This window comes from Zonotrichia albicollis, chromosome 15 (genome assembly GCF_047830755.1).
Source record: "Zonotrichia albicollis isolate bZonAlb1 chromosome 15, bZonAlb1.hap1, whole genome shotgun sequence".
Classification (NCBI taxonomy): domain Eukaryota; kingdom Metazoa; phylum Chordata; class Aves; order Passeriformes; family Passerellidae; genus Zonotrichia; species Zonotrichia albicollis.
In genome coordinates this window covers 2,445,072-2,461,400 of record NC_133833.1, presented here as the reverse complement: position 1 = coordinate 2,461,400, position 16,329 = coordinate 2,445,072, and positions in this window count along the sequence as shown.

The following is a 16,329-nucleotide window of genomic DNA, read 5'->3' as shown; positions in this document are numbered from 1 at the left end:
AGCACTTCCCACTCTGCACAAAGGCACCAATTAACTCTGCTCACACTGTATCACCCTGAGGATCTGGATTTTACTCACACAAAAAAATCAGAGGGCAAGTCTAAGTGACAGTAAACTTCCAGAAGCTCTAAAAAGTTCTGGGAGTTCTGAGCCTTTTATTAAAAATTCTGGGAATTCGGAGCCTTTCATTAAAAGTTCTGGGAATTCTGAGCCTTTTATTAAAAATTCTGGGAATCCTGAGCCTTCTATTAGGTGAACCAGCAAATCTGCACGAAAAAATTGCTTTTGGATTTGCTGTTCAATCTTATTTTTCCATATTTCTTAGAGCCCTGAAAGTGTTCAAGGGCTCAGCCTGCACTGCAGGCAGGGGATGCATTTGTGGAACATTCCCTGCCTCTTCTGCAGGATCTGGGAGTCCTCCCCATCAGCCACGCTCTCCTTCCCAGCACAAGATGGAAATGAGCACAAAAGAAGAACAAAAATCCAACTAATGGGACTTTCAACCACCAGAAATAAAATGATGACAGGGATTCTGACAGCTCAGTGCTTGGTAACACCTTCACCTCTCCCAGATGTCAGAGGAGAAGCTATTTTTACCAAAAAGAGACGTAGAAATGGGAGCTTATTTGGACACCTGCAGCAGAAATTGATTTAAAGTGATTTCAGCTTTGAAAATGGGGTTTGGAGGCAACTCACTGGGCTTTGTTTTTCTGGAAAGGGGGCCAGACCACCTGAGATTCTTGGTGCAGGATCAGTCTCTCCACTCTAATGCCTGTCAGTCATATTTAAATATGTGCAATATTTAACTTTTCCACTCTCTGGACCTAACCATTATATAGGTTTAATTTTAGGCTTTGCCAGTGAATGAAAGTGGTGCTTCCTCCTTTTGGGCATATCAAGGCTGCCTTTTAATTTTTTTTTTTTTTTTGTCCAAGAGTTTTTTTTTCTTGTTCCTTTTAGAGCAGAGCAAACCACAACATAATTCCCCTGTCCCAGTCCCACCCCAGCCAAGTTCCATCTCCCACCAGCACTGGCAGTGGGTTTATCCATCCCTCAGCTCCATCATTGCCACTCCAGGCTGTGGCTGAACCCTCTGCTCTCCCCGTGCTGAGCTCACCAAGCCCATCCAGGCAGGAGCTCCATGTGCCAGGAGCACTTGATCCATTGAAATATTAAATTTCATGCTGCAGCCTCCAGTTACGTGACCCAGAATGTCTGACCTGATGTCAGAGGGGCCTGGGGCTCTGCAGATATTTCCCCAGGGCACCCTGCCCTCTTTCCACCAAAGGAATCCGATCCAGGCGCAGGAAGGAGCAGGAATTTTCAGCTGTCCCATCCCCTGTGCCACATGACTCTGATGTAAGGTGCTGCTCACCCACTCCCTTTCTCCTCTCTGCCTCTCTAGGTACTAATACTGCACAGAATTCTACAAATAGCCAGAGAAGGAAGATGTATTTTCCATTTTCCAGCTTTTCCAGCCAACACCCCACAGGGGCTCCACACTTGCAAGGTGCTGAGCAGCTCTGTCACCCACAGAAATCCAGGCAGGAAGCATTTTGCAGAATTTCACCGCTTTTGTGGGATTTACTTCATCCTTCATGGAAATCCTGACCTGAGCATCCACCCTACAAAGAACTGCACATGAAAGAGGGAGATAATTCCTGACACCAAAACTCACAGGAGCTGATCCCTCCTCCCCTGTCTGGTATCCTTGTGGAAAATTTAGCCATTTTCTAAATGGCTGCAAAAGGTGAAGTCCAGAGCTTCCCCAGCACCAGGAGAGGCAGGAAAAAGCCTTTCAAGTTTATTTTCTTGCCATCAACTCTTTTCAAGCAAGGGGTGGTTTTTAAAGACCAAAGGGTCTTGGAAATGAAGCATCTGATTATAGGATTATTGCTGCTATTATTTAAAGAGCAGCATAATAAAAAGACTTGGGTTTTTTTCTTAGGCTTTAACAACTCAGAGGTGGAAAAACCATCTCAGGGTTTTTGCAGATGCTGAAATAGGCCTGGCTTGTGCAAAATGTCACCTCTGTATGAGCTTTTGCTCCTAAATGACACAAATTTCACAGCTGCCTGCTCTGTCTCCACTGCCTCATCTCCCAGCAGCTGCTACTGGGCTGTGGATGCAGATATTCCAAACATTCACAGGATGCTGATGGAAAAGTGATTTTCTTTTTGCCTTTTGACAGTGTGCGTGTGAGTGCACACAGCCAGCAGTTGTTTCACCTGGCTCATGCTTTGTCCACATGGCACCCAGAAACTGCTCCATCAGGCCAGAAATGAGCAGAAGGAAAGCACAGAGTCACCTCTGGGGATGAGTCAGGATCTCCTCTGCTCCCATCCCAGCTCCAGCTGGGATCCTGTGCTTCATCTGGGGTAACACTTGTGGGTTCCCTACATCATCACCCCAGTTTAGGAAAAGCAGCAATAATCTACCCACCTCCCCAAACGGAGAACTTTGTGAGGATCAAGGTTAGAAGGATGTCCCAAAGACTAAATTCAGCCCAATTTTATGAAAATTAGGGTTAGAAGGATGTCCTGAAGACTAAATCCAGCCCAACTTTGTGAGAATCATGATTAGAAGGATGTCCTGAGGATTAAATCCAGCCCAACTTTGTGAGAATTAAGGTTAGAAGGATGTCCTGAAGATTAAATCCAGACCAATTTTGTGAGAATCAAGGTTAGAAGGAAGTTCTGAAAGTTAAATCCAGACCAACTTTGTGAGAATCAAGGTTAGAAGGATGTCCCAAAGACTAAATTCAGCCCAATTTTATGAAAATTAGGGTTAGAAGGATGTCCTGAAGACTAAATCCAGCCCAACTTTGTGAGAATCATGATTAGAAGGATGTCCTGAGGATTAAATCCAGCCCAACTTTGTGAGAATTAAGGTTAGAAGGATGTCCTGAAGATTAAATCCAGACCAATTTTGTGAGAATCAAGGTTAGAAGGAAGTTCTGAAAGTTAAATCCAGACCAACTTTGTGAGAATCAAGGTTAGAAGGATGTCCTGAAGGTTAAATCCAGCCCCAACACTCACCTCAAACCCATCACTGTTGCTTACAACTGAATGGCACAATGGAGATAAGGAGAGCCAGGGAGTCATTTGGAAGGGCAGACAATGAGCTCGTCAATCAGAGCTGCTTCCAAGGCAGACATCTAAATAAATGCAAATGAAGCCACTGCTGGGACACCCCCATCAAGGGGGGCTGCAGTTCTTAGGGGTAAGAACAGCCCCAGCACAGACTGCCCGCTAAAAAACAAAACACAGCCCTGAAAAGCCCCCAGAGAAAGCAACAGTTTGTGCATTTTTCAGGGCTCTGAGAAACGCTGTACCTTGGAGCCAGCCTTTTGTCCAGGGAGGCTTTTCCCTTTCAGCCCTGCCTCTCTCAGCCCCTGCTGCTCCCTGCTCAGCACCGCCCAGCTGCTGCAAGAACGGCCGGGCTGTGCCTCCAGCTGAAGCCTCCTGACATCAAAAGGATCCCGTTGACTTCAAGGAACGCTTAACCAGCCCTCCATAAATCACTGAAGTCACTGATTAAACGGGCAGCCCCTCTGAATAGGGCAGGCACTGGCAGCACCCCCTGGGATTTGCATGCTCTGGGGCACGTCCACCTCTGCCTCATCTCATCACCCCCATGCCTGGGCACTGCCAAAGGAGGGCAGAACTCCTCACAGGGTGGGTCTTTTTGGGGTGCTGTGTCCTCTTTGCTGTTTTTTGGGAGTTGAGCATCCTCAAGGGGGCAGGGATCATCCCTAAGGATGATTCCCTCTGGGGAAGGGCTGGTGTCTGTGCTCACTGGGGGTTTTATGGGTGGTTCAGGGCACTGGCAGAGCATCTGTTGTCAGACCTGCTCCTCCCTCACTTGAGAAGTTATTTGCCTCATCAAGAGCCAGTTTGCTTGTTTAGAAAAGGAGATTATAATATTTATTTCCCAGCAGAGATGCAAAGCCTCGTCAATCGTTACTTAAGCAACTGAGGGCTTTTATTTGGATGAGGCTAAATAGGTGTAAAATTATAGGGGGGATTAGAGACAGATTAAGGGGTGCCTCTTAGTCAGAAATGACTCCTGGTGGGCTGGGAATATTTCCAAGAGGCTAAACATAACTTGCAGCAGCAGAACAGAGCAAGCATCTTGTGCTACCCTGTGCTTGGAGGCAGCAATGCCTTGCAGACCTTGTCCTGCCCTGCTGGCACACCTGATGACAGCTTGAGTGACCACTGTCACTGTCCCTGCAATGAGAGCTCGCTGTGGCACTTTGGCTGAAGGGTTCCACTCAAAGCAAGTGGGGATGAGAGTCAGAGCCTGCTCGGGCAGGTCTGGCCCCACCCTGAACCATCGCTGCCAGCAGCTTCCCTGCCCACGGCTCCCCATCGCAGAGCCACCCCCTGCACCCCTCACAGCGCTGGGCTCCTTCAAACCTAAGTTATCATCCTGGAAAATGGTGCCACATCCCTTCTGTGGGCTGTCACAGCAGAGGGGCTGCAGCCCCTTAAAGGGAGGGAGTGCAAGGGCAGGGTATCAACAGCACTTTATCACTGTTATTGATAACAGTTTATCAATAGCACTTTATCAGAGTTATTGATAACAGTTTATCAATAGCACTTTATCAGTTATTGATAGCAGTTTACCAATAGCACTTTATCAGTGTTATCAGTAACAATTTATTAATAGCGCTTTATTACTGTTATCAATAACACTTTATCAATAGCACTTTATCACTGTTATCAATATCATTTATCAATAACACTTTATCAGTGTTATCAATAACAGTTTATCAATAGCACTTTTTCAACATTATCAATAACAGTCTATCAATAACAGTTTATCAGTGGTATCAATAACATTTATCAACAATACTTTATCAGTGTTATCAATAAGAGCTTATCGATATCACCTTATCAGTGTTATCAATAACAGTGTATCAATAGCACTTTATCAGTGTTATCAATAACATTTATCAATAACACTTTATCAGCATTATCAAAAACAGCTCATCAATATCACCTTATCAGCATTATCAATAACAGTGTATCAATAGCACTTTTTCAACATTATCAGTAACACTTTATCAGCATTATCGATAAGTTATTGATAAACTTTTTCCTGCCTTCACTCCTCTCAGGACTCTCTGCTCCATTAGGGGGAGGAAATTCCCCCTTTTACCACTCACAACGCCCCACGTGTGCCTTTTCTCCTGGACCTCACACATCCTGAGGGTGGCAACAAATCAGAAATTGCAAAGATTGCAAACACTACCATGGAATGGTATTTCTTAAAAAAATAAATAAAATCTCGGCATTTTATTTCCCTCCCCTCAACTTGCTTGAAAATTGTGCAACACAACTATTTCAGCCCATATGAGATACAAGCTGCAGGTTCAAATTGCAAGGCAGCACTGGATTACCTCTGGGCTGGATGCTAAAAGGAGGGTTTGCTTATTTCTTTTTTTTTTTTATAATAGGGCAAAATGTGATACTTTCAAATATTTCTGAGGTCCTGGGATTTCTGGTTGCGTAACAAGCAAAAACTTCTCTTGAGTCATTATCCCCTCCCCTTGGTAAGTTCTCATTTGTTTTCACACATCTGACATATCAGCTTCCTACATCAGTGGGTAGGAAGGTCGTACCTGCTTTAAAATCCTTTATAATGCTGCTTCTCCTTCCCTCAAATAATTTTTTATATTTAAAAAAAATCCTTTTCAGGTAATCACTCAGCCCACAGATCTGAAGAGAATCGCTGTCTCCTGACAATGACATATTGCCTGTATTTTAGGAAATCTAAAAAAAAGATCAGGGAGTATATTTATTGAACTGATCTGTACCTGGAATCCTCCTCTCAACACTGCAAAGGCACAGGGGGCCTGTGTGGAACAGAAACCTCTCAATACAAAGAGAGATTCTGAATAAAGGGCAAATTTTTTCCCAGTTTTTAGAAGAAACTGAATTGTGGCACTCCAAGTGTCACACCAAAGCTTCTCCATGCAGCTGTTTGCCTTTGGGATGAGGTTCAGGACATGGTGGGTGCTGCAGGCTCTGGGTGAAAGGAGGAGTCCACAGAGGGAAGCAAAAATCAGAGAGATCCCAAAGGCACAGGCAGTAGCAGCACTGGGAATATCTGCCCTCCTCCTCCTCTCATTTCTGATGTTCTAGAATAAAAATATAACAGGGGAGCTTCTTGGTCAGTCTGAGAGAGAAATGGATGGGAAAACAAAAGAAGATTGGGAATGAGATGCCTTTTAAGGTCTCTTCCCACCTGGACCATTCAGTGATTTCTAAGTGGCAGGAGAGGAGCCCCCAGGGCACTGCAGCACCTGCTGCTCCCCCTCTGCCCTGGTGACACAGAGCAGCACATCCCATTGTCTGCTGGGACCACAGGAAGGTTCATCCCCCACTCAGCACATCCCAAGCTGCTCCACACTGGTTGGAAGCTGCCAGCAAAACAGGAAACCCGTGCTGAAACACAAACCAGTGCCACCCAGTTAGAGAAAATGAACAATTTCCCCAAGGAGCTGCCTCAGAGGGGACCTGGCTTTGTGTGGGTAATTGGGAGCAGCAAATGGCAAACCACAGTTCATCTCCTCACATCCATCCCAGGATGGACCCAGCGTTTCCACAGGCTCACATCAACCCCCCTGGGCACTTGGCAGGGGTTAAGAGGCAACTGCAGCAGCCCTGAGCCCTTTGGGAAGCAGGGCTGGATCACTATGTACCAAGGGAACTGTGCCACCCATTGCCAGCAATCCTGCTCCAAGAGCCCTACAAGGAAGAACCCCTATGGAGTAATGAGAAACTTAAACCAAACACGAGGCTCTTTTCTAAAAGAGCCATTTATCCTCGGAGGGGAAGCAGGAAAACACACATGGCACCACTCAGAGCTGCGTGCTGCCTGCCTGGTACTGCGAGTTCTATTTTCACATTTTTATAATTATCACATAATGCATAATGTGACACAAACCAGGAGACGTCAGCTCTGTGCAGAGCCAGAGTGAGCACAGGCAGGCACTGCATGGTCCCCACAGGGCAGCCAAGCCCTGTGCTGCTCCTGCTGGCCCCATCCCAGGAACAGCAGGCACGTCCCTGTGCCCCAGGTCACCCCCTGGAGCAGCACAGAGCTGCTCCTGCCGGCCCCATCCCAGGAACAGCAGGCACGTCCCTGTGCCCCAGGTCACCCCCTGGAGCAGCACAGAGCTGCTCCTGCCCTCACAGGAGTGCAGCCCCACATCTCCCTTCACGGAGAAAAGCAAGGCACAATTCCTCCCAAGAATATTTCTGGAATTCGCATTCTCTGAACCTCACAGAAAGAAACCACAATTCTTATAATTTGCTGTGCCTGTGTTTGTGCAAAAGTAGAATGCATTGTGGAGATTGTTTACCCACAGTGATGGTGTTTTGTTTACCCACAGTGATGGTGTTTTGTTCACCCACAGGGATGGTGTTTTGTTTCCTTGGCCTCTCAGGGCCTGGTGTGTGTGTGTCAGGGTTGTAAGATGACAGTCACAGGTTCCGGGCAGTGTGTGCAGGGTTGAGTGCCTGGCAGGTTCAGTTTTAGCTTTATAGAATAATATATTATAATGAAGTAATAATTAGCCTTCTGATATCAATGGAGTCTTCCTCATCATTCTTCCTTCATGGGGGTTCCCAGAGCTACAATACAGGAGAACCCTCACACTGCAGTCCAGGGGGTTTGAATGAGGGGGCAGAGCTGCAGTGGATCTCAGCCTCTCCTGGACACTCCCCAGCCTGCAGAGTCAGCATTTCAGGCCAGGCAGGTGTGCTGTGAATTGAGAGAGTCCAAGCACAGCCCTGAGGTGCCCTGGCCGGCACCATGGTCTCAGGGCATCCTGGCAGGACACCCACACTCTGCTCCTGCCTGTGCCCAGCCTTGTGAAATCCCCAAAATTCCTCCTGGAGACATGGGATAAGTGAAACTTGTCACCATTCAGGGCTTTGAGCTCCCTCTCCTGAGGGTCCCTGCCCAGGGCACCCCTCTGGCTCTGTTCTCCCCATTCAGGATCTTCTCCAGATGCTCTCCAGTCCCTGCCAGCTCTGGCACCCCCTTTGCTCTGTGCAGCACAGGCCAGCAGCTCCCTCTGGGATCAGTGGCTGCCCTGGGCCAGGGCACAAAAGGATGGCTGCCTAAAGGATGCTCCAGCACCCTTTTCTTATCTTGGAAATTGCAGATTTAAAGAGAAACCTCAGAAGTGGTGATTTGGACACAAGGGGTGAGAGGCCACTGCAGCAATGGATGGGAAAATAAAAGAAGATTGGGAATGAGATGAGTTCTCTTCCAACCTGAAGAGTTTGGGACATCATAACTGCTGGGAGATTTGCCCTGGGCTCCTGACAGAGATGGAGGCTCCAGCTCCATGGAGCACCTGGGCTGGTCCTTCCCAGGCTGATGAGGGATCCCTGCCTTGGCTCCAGCACCCTGGCACGGGCACAATCCTGTCACCAGGGCCACACACACACACACACACACACACACACACACACAGCTGTGCTTTTCCTCATTAAAGGCCTCATATAAACTTTTCCTCCTCACACTCTTTCCCAACCCTTGCTCTGCCATCAGGACCAGCTGGCTGAACCTCACTGTGGAAGAACAGCAGGGTCCACTTGAGTTTAGCCATGGCCGGCACAAGGCAGCAGCTTGAAGAGATTTCTGCAGCAAGTCCTGCTGAGAAGAACAGAAATTATCCCAAGGAGAGCTTCCTCCTGTGTGGAAATTCCTTCATTTCCACAGAACTGAAAGGGTTTGTGCTCCCTCCTCACGCTGACCTGCGAGCCACAGACAACAGCACAGTGCTGAGGAGCAAGGATGACCAAGAGGGAGGAATAAACCATCTTTTTCTCCCTCCTGTAGGAAAGTATTGTCCCAGTGACCAGCTGGACTGAGGGGGGGCTCTTCCAGAGGAACTGGCTCTGCTGTTCCTAGACTAAATAGATTGCTGGGCTTCTCCAGCCAGTGCTGGGTTACAGAGAAGCTGTACAGAGTAAATACCTCCCTTCCAAGGCCAAACCCCTCCTGTGCCAGCTCTCAGCTCGGAGCAGATGTCCCTGCCCAGGCTGCAGAGCCCCCGAGGAGCAGGGCCAGGTGTCCCCAGCTGTGCTGTGCAGCCCCTCGGGCAGCTGGAGGGGACTGGGGGTGTCAGACAGAGCAAATTCCTCACTGAGGAGATGGGAATACAACCAGCACTCCATCAGGGCTGCCTCAGTCACTTGGTGAAGCCAAGGAGCTGCTGTGTAACCTTAGGGAAATAGGGGAAATGTTTTTAAGTTAAGTTTTTAAGAGGCAGATTTGAGTAGCACAGTGGGTCTGTGCTGAAGAAATCTGCTCCGGGAGGGAGTGTCCTTTGTCAGGCAGAGAGAGAAAATGGGATTTCTTATTAGAGATGTGTTAGGGAAAGAAATGGGATGCAGCAGTGCTAAGGTTGCTTCTAAGCCTGACAGAGGAGAAAGCTCAAGGTTGAGTAAGGACCCTCCTCTGAGATCAGCTCAGCGGGGCAGGCATGAGGAAGATGATGAAGCTGCACCCAGAGCTGCTCTGCCAGCTCCTCCAGCAGTGACCATGGAGAGCTGGGCACTGCCCAGAGGCACACCAGCCCCTCACCTCAGAGCATCCAGGATTCCACATGATGCCAAGTGGGGGGTGAATTGTAGGGAAATCTGTCCTGGCTGGGATAAAAAGGAGGCCAGTTCATGCCCAGGACACGCACAAAGGGGAGAAGCCAGCAGCCTGAGCACTCCTTTCCTGCTTTTGCAGCGTCAGGCAAAATTGGAGCTTGAACCCAGCAGCAGTGAAATCTCCTTTCACAAAAAAACCTCTGCCTGCATCTGGTGGCTGAGAAACCTGCCAAGGCTTTAACCCTGCACTGTTAACAGAGGGAGATATTGATGAGTGTCCCTCTGGCGAGGGAAACCAAATGGTGGTTTTAACCTCAGTGGATTCTTTGCAGCTTTTCAATTCCTGAGCGGGGCTGCAGCTCCAGACGGGGGTGTAATTGAGATGCATTCTGCTCTGCCTCTGAAACTTTCCCAGGCACACATGTGCACACACACAGACTGTGCATTCAGCTATAAATACATTCCGTACCTGCACTGGCATTAAGCTGCTGCTCAGGGGCTGTCTGGACATTTCCCTGCCAGCTCTGCAGTCACAGCACTCAGCACCGCCAGTCCAACGTGACAAATGGAGCAAACACTGCCAGCCAGCTGGGAACCACAAAAAGCAGGAGAGGGTCTTTTAAGGACCAGCCCCCTGGAAAGGCAAGGATCTGGGGGGTTTTCATCCTAAAAGGGATGGTGGATCTCTTTAACTCTCCTACACACAAGAGCAGCAACTTGCTGATGAGCCACTCACCCTCATCTTCATCCTGACCCAGCCACCACCTGTGCCCAGCAGGGCAGAAAATCCCCCCCAAAAATCCTCCAACCTCCTCTATGACATTAACCTTGACCAAAGGCCAAATTCCATCAGAAAAGGCTGATCTCATTCATCGCCATCTCCTGGGGTGGAGGAAGTCTGTCCTTGAAGGCTTTCAGTGGCATAAGGACCTGAAGCTGCACCACTGACGTGAGCACACCTTAGCTCTGCAGGGCTGGGATGCCCTCCAGATACAGCTCCTGAAACTCTGACCTAGGGTAGGTTTCAAGGCACAAAACTCACTAAAAATTGGGGATTCCCTGCAAGCAGAGTTTGCTTAAAGACCAGAGACCGCAATGGAAACCTTTTAACAACATATTAAGAACAGCTTCAGTCTTTCTTTTAGCCTGGGAGTGTAAATGGGTTCCATTATAATGAGAGGCACCTTTCTAGAGACCTATAAGCTAAGAAAAATCATGTTCTCCTCTTATGAAACACAAGATGTGCCGAGGGTTATTTCCATCTCAGAAGAGATGATCCATCAGTGAATCCTAAAGCACTTCATGAGAACTAAACCCCTCTACCAACAGCATCCATCTCTGTCCAGCTGCAGCAGGGAGAATTAATACACAAAAATAGAAAATGAGGCACAAAAATCTTATGATAGGTGTCTGGAAACATAATCCTGTAACCAGACCTGTGTGGCAACCTGATCACATGTGATTGGGAGGATAAATTATATTATTTCCTGGAGAAAAGGGGGAAAATCATTCTGAAGTGGACTAAAGGTTTTTGGACACAGAAATAAACAGTTTAAAACTTACCATTGACAAAACCTCACAAATCTAAACAGAAAAGCTGATCAAAAGACTGTAGAAACGAACTGACAAATAAGGAGAATTTTTTCAGCTTTGTGCCACAATGTCCAAAATGTTAATCCAAAATTTTAAATGTTTATTCGAAGCATTCTTCAGAGCTCCTCAAAATGTTGCTGTCTATCAGTTTGAAGCCCATCATTTTCTTTCTTTCTTTCTTTTGCATTGTCCTCCCTCACACCCCCTTGCTGGATGAATTGCTGGGGTTGCTTTGCCTCTGGCACACAGTGAAGTCTCACACAGCCAAATGTCTCCAGAACTGAGCCCAGCTCAGTTTGAAGGTGTTTTATCTGGACATTCAGCCCCCAACCCACTGGCTCTTCAAAGAGGAGAGAAACTGAAGGCTGACCTGGCTAATTCAGAGAGGAAATAGCTCGTGCTGCAGCAGCCAGTGAAGTGACCACTTTGATTACCTTGATGGGAAATAATGGGATTTGGCCCAGGTGTTATTTTTCCACCAAGCATTTCAGGGAAGCCAAGGAAAGCAGAATTATATCAACTTGAGACTACTCTCAGGTCACCAGGCACCTTCCCCTTCCAGGTCCTCAAATTCTGGGCAGCTTCAGGCACCTCCTGTGCATGTGCTCTGCTGGCCTCACTTCAGAGAGCTGCACCAGGGAAGGGAGGGAAATTTCTGCCATAGGAAATACCAGGGGAACAAAAAAAAGAGGTTGAAAATTAGCAAAAGTCACCTCTCAGTATTCAGGGGTTTTACTTTGCCCCTAACTCTGTTTTGCCCAAGCAGTGCACCTGCTGCCCACATGTTTTCAAGTCACAGAGACAGAATTTTCCAAACTGTAACTTCAGGGAGGTCAGGATGCTGTTTTCCTTCCTAAATTTCCAACAGGTTCTCTACTCAGGGAAGTTCAGTTACTCTGGATCTCACAGCAGTGGCTCTCCAAGAACTCAGGTCTGTGTGCTCCAAAAACACAAACCTGCCCCACTGTTGATTTCCCTTGACCTCAAGCACACAACAGTGGGACACAGCTGAGCAATTCAGACCACGTACCACAGAGGGCAATAATCCTTCTACCCATTCATTAGGTGCATTTGTTACTGGAAATGAGGTTAAAGTGATTCAAGTGGCTGAAATAACAAAAGAAAACCTCTGGAATCAAGGGGCACTTGCCCAACGCTCGCTTGTGCAGATGCTCCGCGGTCTGGCAGAGGTCAGGACCGCGGTGAAATGCCCCTTCCCAGAGAAACAGCCAAATGTCATCACCAGATCCTGCAGGGAGTGGGAGAAGGGACAGTCTGGCTTGAAGTGAACCTTGGAAACCTGAGAAGATTGCGCGGGATTAGGCAGTGGGTAACACAAAACCCCAAAGCCACAATTAGCAGCCCGGCAGCAGCAGCCACGCTGCCCAAGCTGCTCTCAGCCATCCCAGCTCTGCATTTGTGGGAAAAGCCAAGAGGAGAGGGCCTGATCCCTCCTGCCCTGAGGCACCTCCTGTCTGGGAAAGGAATCCAGGTTTTCAGTGCTGCCATGGCTTGGGAAAAGCGTCAGGAATGCCACGGGGTGGGAGAGGGTCTGGCACTCACAGCTAAAAAGTCTCAGTGGAGGGAAGGGAAGCAGCCCACACCTGGATTCCTGGATATTAAAGAGCCTTTTAGGCATGTGAGATATTAGGGATCAGCCTCACTTGATGCACAAGAGATGCTTTGAAATGGTTACAGCCTTGAAATGGTTACAGCCTTGAAATGAAATGGTTACAGCCTTTTTATTCACAGCAACTCCCTGTGAGCTGCCTTTTCTTCTCCCTGGGCAGGAGTTTACCCCGAGGTTTTATTTGGCTGCAGGGCAAACACGATGCTTTGCAGGAAAGCACTGTCAGACAGACCCCTCTGCTAGACGAGTAATTAGGAGAACAAACAGCTCCTTCTTAACCCGCAGGGGAGGCTGCCAAGCCCTCTCTCTGCTATTTTGGGCTTCCTGGCTCAGAAAGGGTTACGTGCAACCTGAAAGGGTGGCTTGTCCTCCCCGGGCTGCTCGGGAAGCTGAGCAGATTGCAGCTGGAGCAGAGCTGGCCTGGGGACCCTCCCTGCAGGATCCTGCAACAGGGAATTCTCTGGGAGCAGCAGGAATTCTCTGCCCTCCCAGAGGGAACCAGGAAAGGGCAGGATTGGGCTGGTTTGGAAGCGTCAGGTGCTCCCCAAAACACCAAATCAGGCAGTTCCTGCCCTGGAGTCCCTGCAGAATAAATGCAAGGTGGTGCTGCAGGCAAAGATAAATGTGCAGACCTGGTTTAGAGGATGAATATCTGTGAGGTAGAGGGCAATTGTGATGCCAGACCTGGTGCAGGGGTGGGAGCATGGGGCAGTTCTGGCAGCAGGAGCAGCAGCTCTCCAGGGCTCTGTGAGCTCTGTCTGCCTCTGAGTGCGACTAATTCCCAGCTGTGATGTCAAAATTGTAGTTTTGACTACGTGCAGCATTTCAGATTTGCTGTGAAATCTCTGTATTTTCCACTTTGTTTCCTAAATCCACATAGAACATCCCTCATGCTTTAGTTTTAACTGCAGTTTTTCTCTGTCTCATTCAAACAAGCATTACTGTTATCACACCTGAGAATAAGCAGTGTAGGTCACAATTCAATGAATTTGTTACGGTTCAGTGCTAAAACAAAAATATATAAATATATTTATAAACCATATCAATAAATGCACAGAAGGACAGCCACAACCTGCACACAAGATGTCTTATCCTTCATTTACAAACAAATCAAGCTTCACAAAGCAAGAGGATTTTAGAAAAGTATCAAGAACTAATTAGGAGTGGTGTCAATGAAGTGAAGAGCAGTTCTTAAGAAATAATGTGCAATTTGCTGTCAGAGGAACTCTCAAAACTTGGCTGCTCACTTTTATGGGCCAGTGAGGGCAAGAAGGTGCTGCTGTTCAAAAGGACATCCTAGATCCAGCAGGAAAGAGAATAAATTCCAGAGCAGCTGTTCATTAAAGCAGTTTAAAGTTTTCCCCAGAGCTCTGTGACTCCTCTGATCACATTCTCAGAGTTATCTGATGAATTCTCTATTTTTGGGCCCTTCCCTTTCTAACTCTGCTACCTGGAATGCCCTTTTTATCCCCTCCAGGAAAACCAGGAGGCAGAAAGCTGGACACTGAGAGGGAGAGGGTGAAAAAAAGAGGGTTCATTTCAGGGGAGCTTCACAGGTTTGACACCTGATACACGAGCAGGAGGCTCTGCTGGGAGTCCCAGTTTGCCTTACTTGCAGAGAAAATCAAGATTATTTCTTCCCATGACATCTGAGGCTTCTCCTGGAGTGTCCCTATCTGAGTCCTCTGTGCAGAACAAGTGAAAAAGATGTGAGCAGGGACAGGATCACCTTTAAATTAAAGGGGTGACAGAAATAGAACAGGACAAAGTGAGGGAGAGCAGTGGCATTCTGAGTTATGCTTGATGGCTTATGATCCTGCTCTTGATCAGGACAAAACTCATGTCCAGCCTTGGAAAGAGGTCAGTGTCAAAATAAAGTATGAAACAAAGCTCTTGACATTTTCTTAATGAAATGCACAGGCCCTATTCCTAGGAAAAAAGAGGAGATCCCTTCTCTTTCTCTGTGTGAGAGTGGGGGAAAATCCCTTCACCCTTTCAAGATGTAGTTTGTAAATTCCCCCTCTCTGACAAGCTCTGGATAAGAAAACATCACCAATAATCTCTGTGGTGTCCAGAAGGAAATGAAGAAATGGAAGCACAAAGCAAATCCTTGGGTTGAGAGCATGGAAAGGCTCTGGCTGTGCCTGGAGCCCAGCAAACACCCCTGCTCCCCATTTTCTGCCTCTGGGACCATCCTGGGCAGAGCAGCAGGGTGGATGCAGGGGGAGCACTGCCTACACCCATCTCCATCACTCAGAACACATTCCACTGGTGCAATCAAATAGAAATTGCCCTCACTGGGATCCTCCATCAGTGCTTTTGTGGTGTTGGGGTGAGAAGTGTCTGTTTATCCTCTTTCATTTCTTGTTCAAAAGCAGAGCCCCTGTCAGAGCTGCAGCACAGAGGAGACATTATTCTCTGCTTTGGATTAAGATCAGTATTTTAATGAAAGCACTTATTAGCCCCAGCTGGGGCTCAATTTTCCAGTGAGAGGAGAGAAAAAAAAAAATATTGCCCTGACCATTCTTCTCTGGGGATTGCACTGAGACATCTGAGAGTATCAATTACTGATCATAATTCTCTATTGGAAACCAACAGCTGGGGGAAAGCCTCTGGCTGGAAATGCCTGGATTGCTTTACATTTGAAACTATAGTTCCTGGCTCTTTGGTGCCCATTCTTTTCCCACTCTGGGATGCTGGCAGCTCTCAGTGGGCTGCAGGAGCCCTGCCCTTGGCACCCTCTCACAGCCATGTCCCCTCAGCACCCCGCTCTGGGAAGTTTGGGGACCTGGGTGCTGTGGGGGGTTTGTCACTGCTGTCCCCTGCTCCTGGGAACATTTTTCAGCCAGAAGAACTCAAAGGCCTCCCACTTTCTCCTGCAGTTGTTGGAGGAATGACCACAAGGACACAAGGTTATTCCTGGGGAACACAGATCCTCACATTCTCTTGGAATATTTGCACTTTCTGGTGACTTATCACCCAGATCCATCAGAACAGGCTTAGGAAGGTTTGGGGCTTAAGGCAGGGATAAAAGGAAGGTGGATAAGCAATGCTGGAGGGGGCAGAGGCACTCAGGGATCTCCATGAACACAGAGAGCTTTTCTCTGGGCACACACAGGAAAACAGCCCCTGATCTGGAAGCTTGCAGTGGGAAGTGAAAGTTAATTCCATCTCAAACCTTTTACAAGAGCTGGTGCAGAAATGGATGCAGCCAGAGCTGGAGGAAGCTGCTCTTTCAAAGCCAAACCTCATAAAATGCACAGGAGTTTCCTCAGGAGGGGCAGAGCCCTGGGTCGTGCCAAGGGCTGGCACAAGGGCCAGGTGCCCACAGCAGCAGCTGGGATGTGAGGGGTGTGGGGCTGAGGTGCCTGCAGGGCCATCAGGGCCACCATCCTCTCCCTGGTGGCCCCCAAGGGTGGAGGAGGTGGCAGCACTTCCCTCCCGCCCCAGGGATGGACAAAGGGTGAGGGACAGACACCC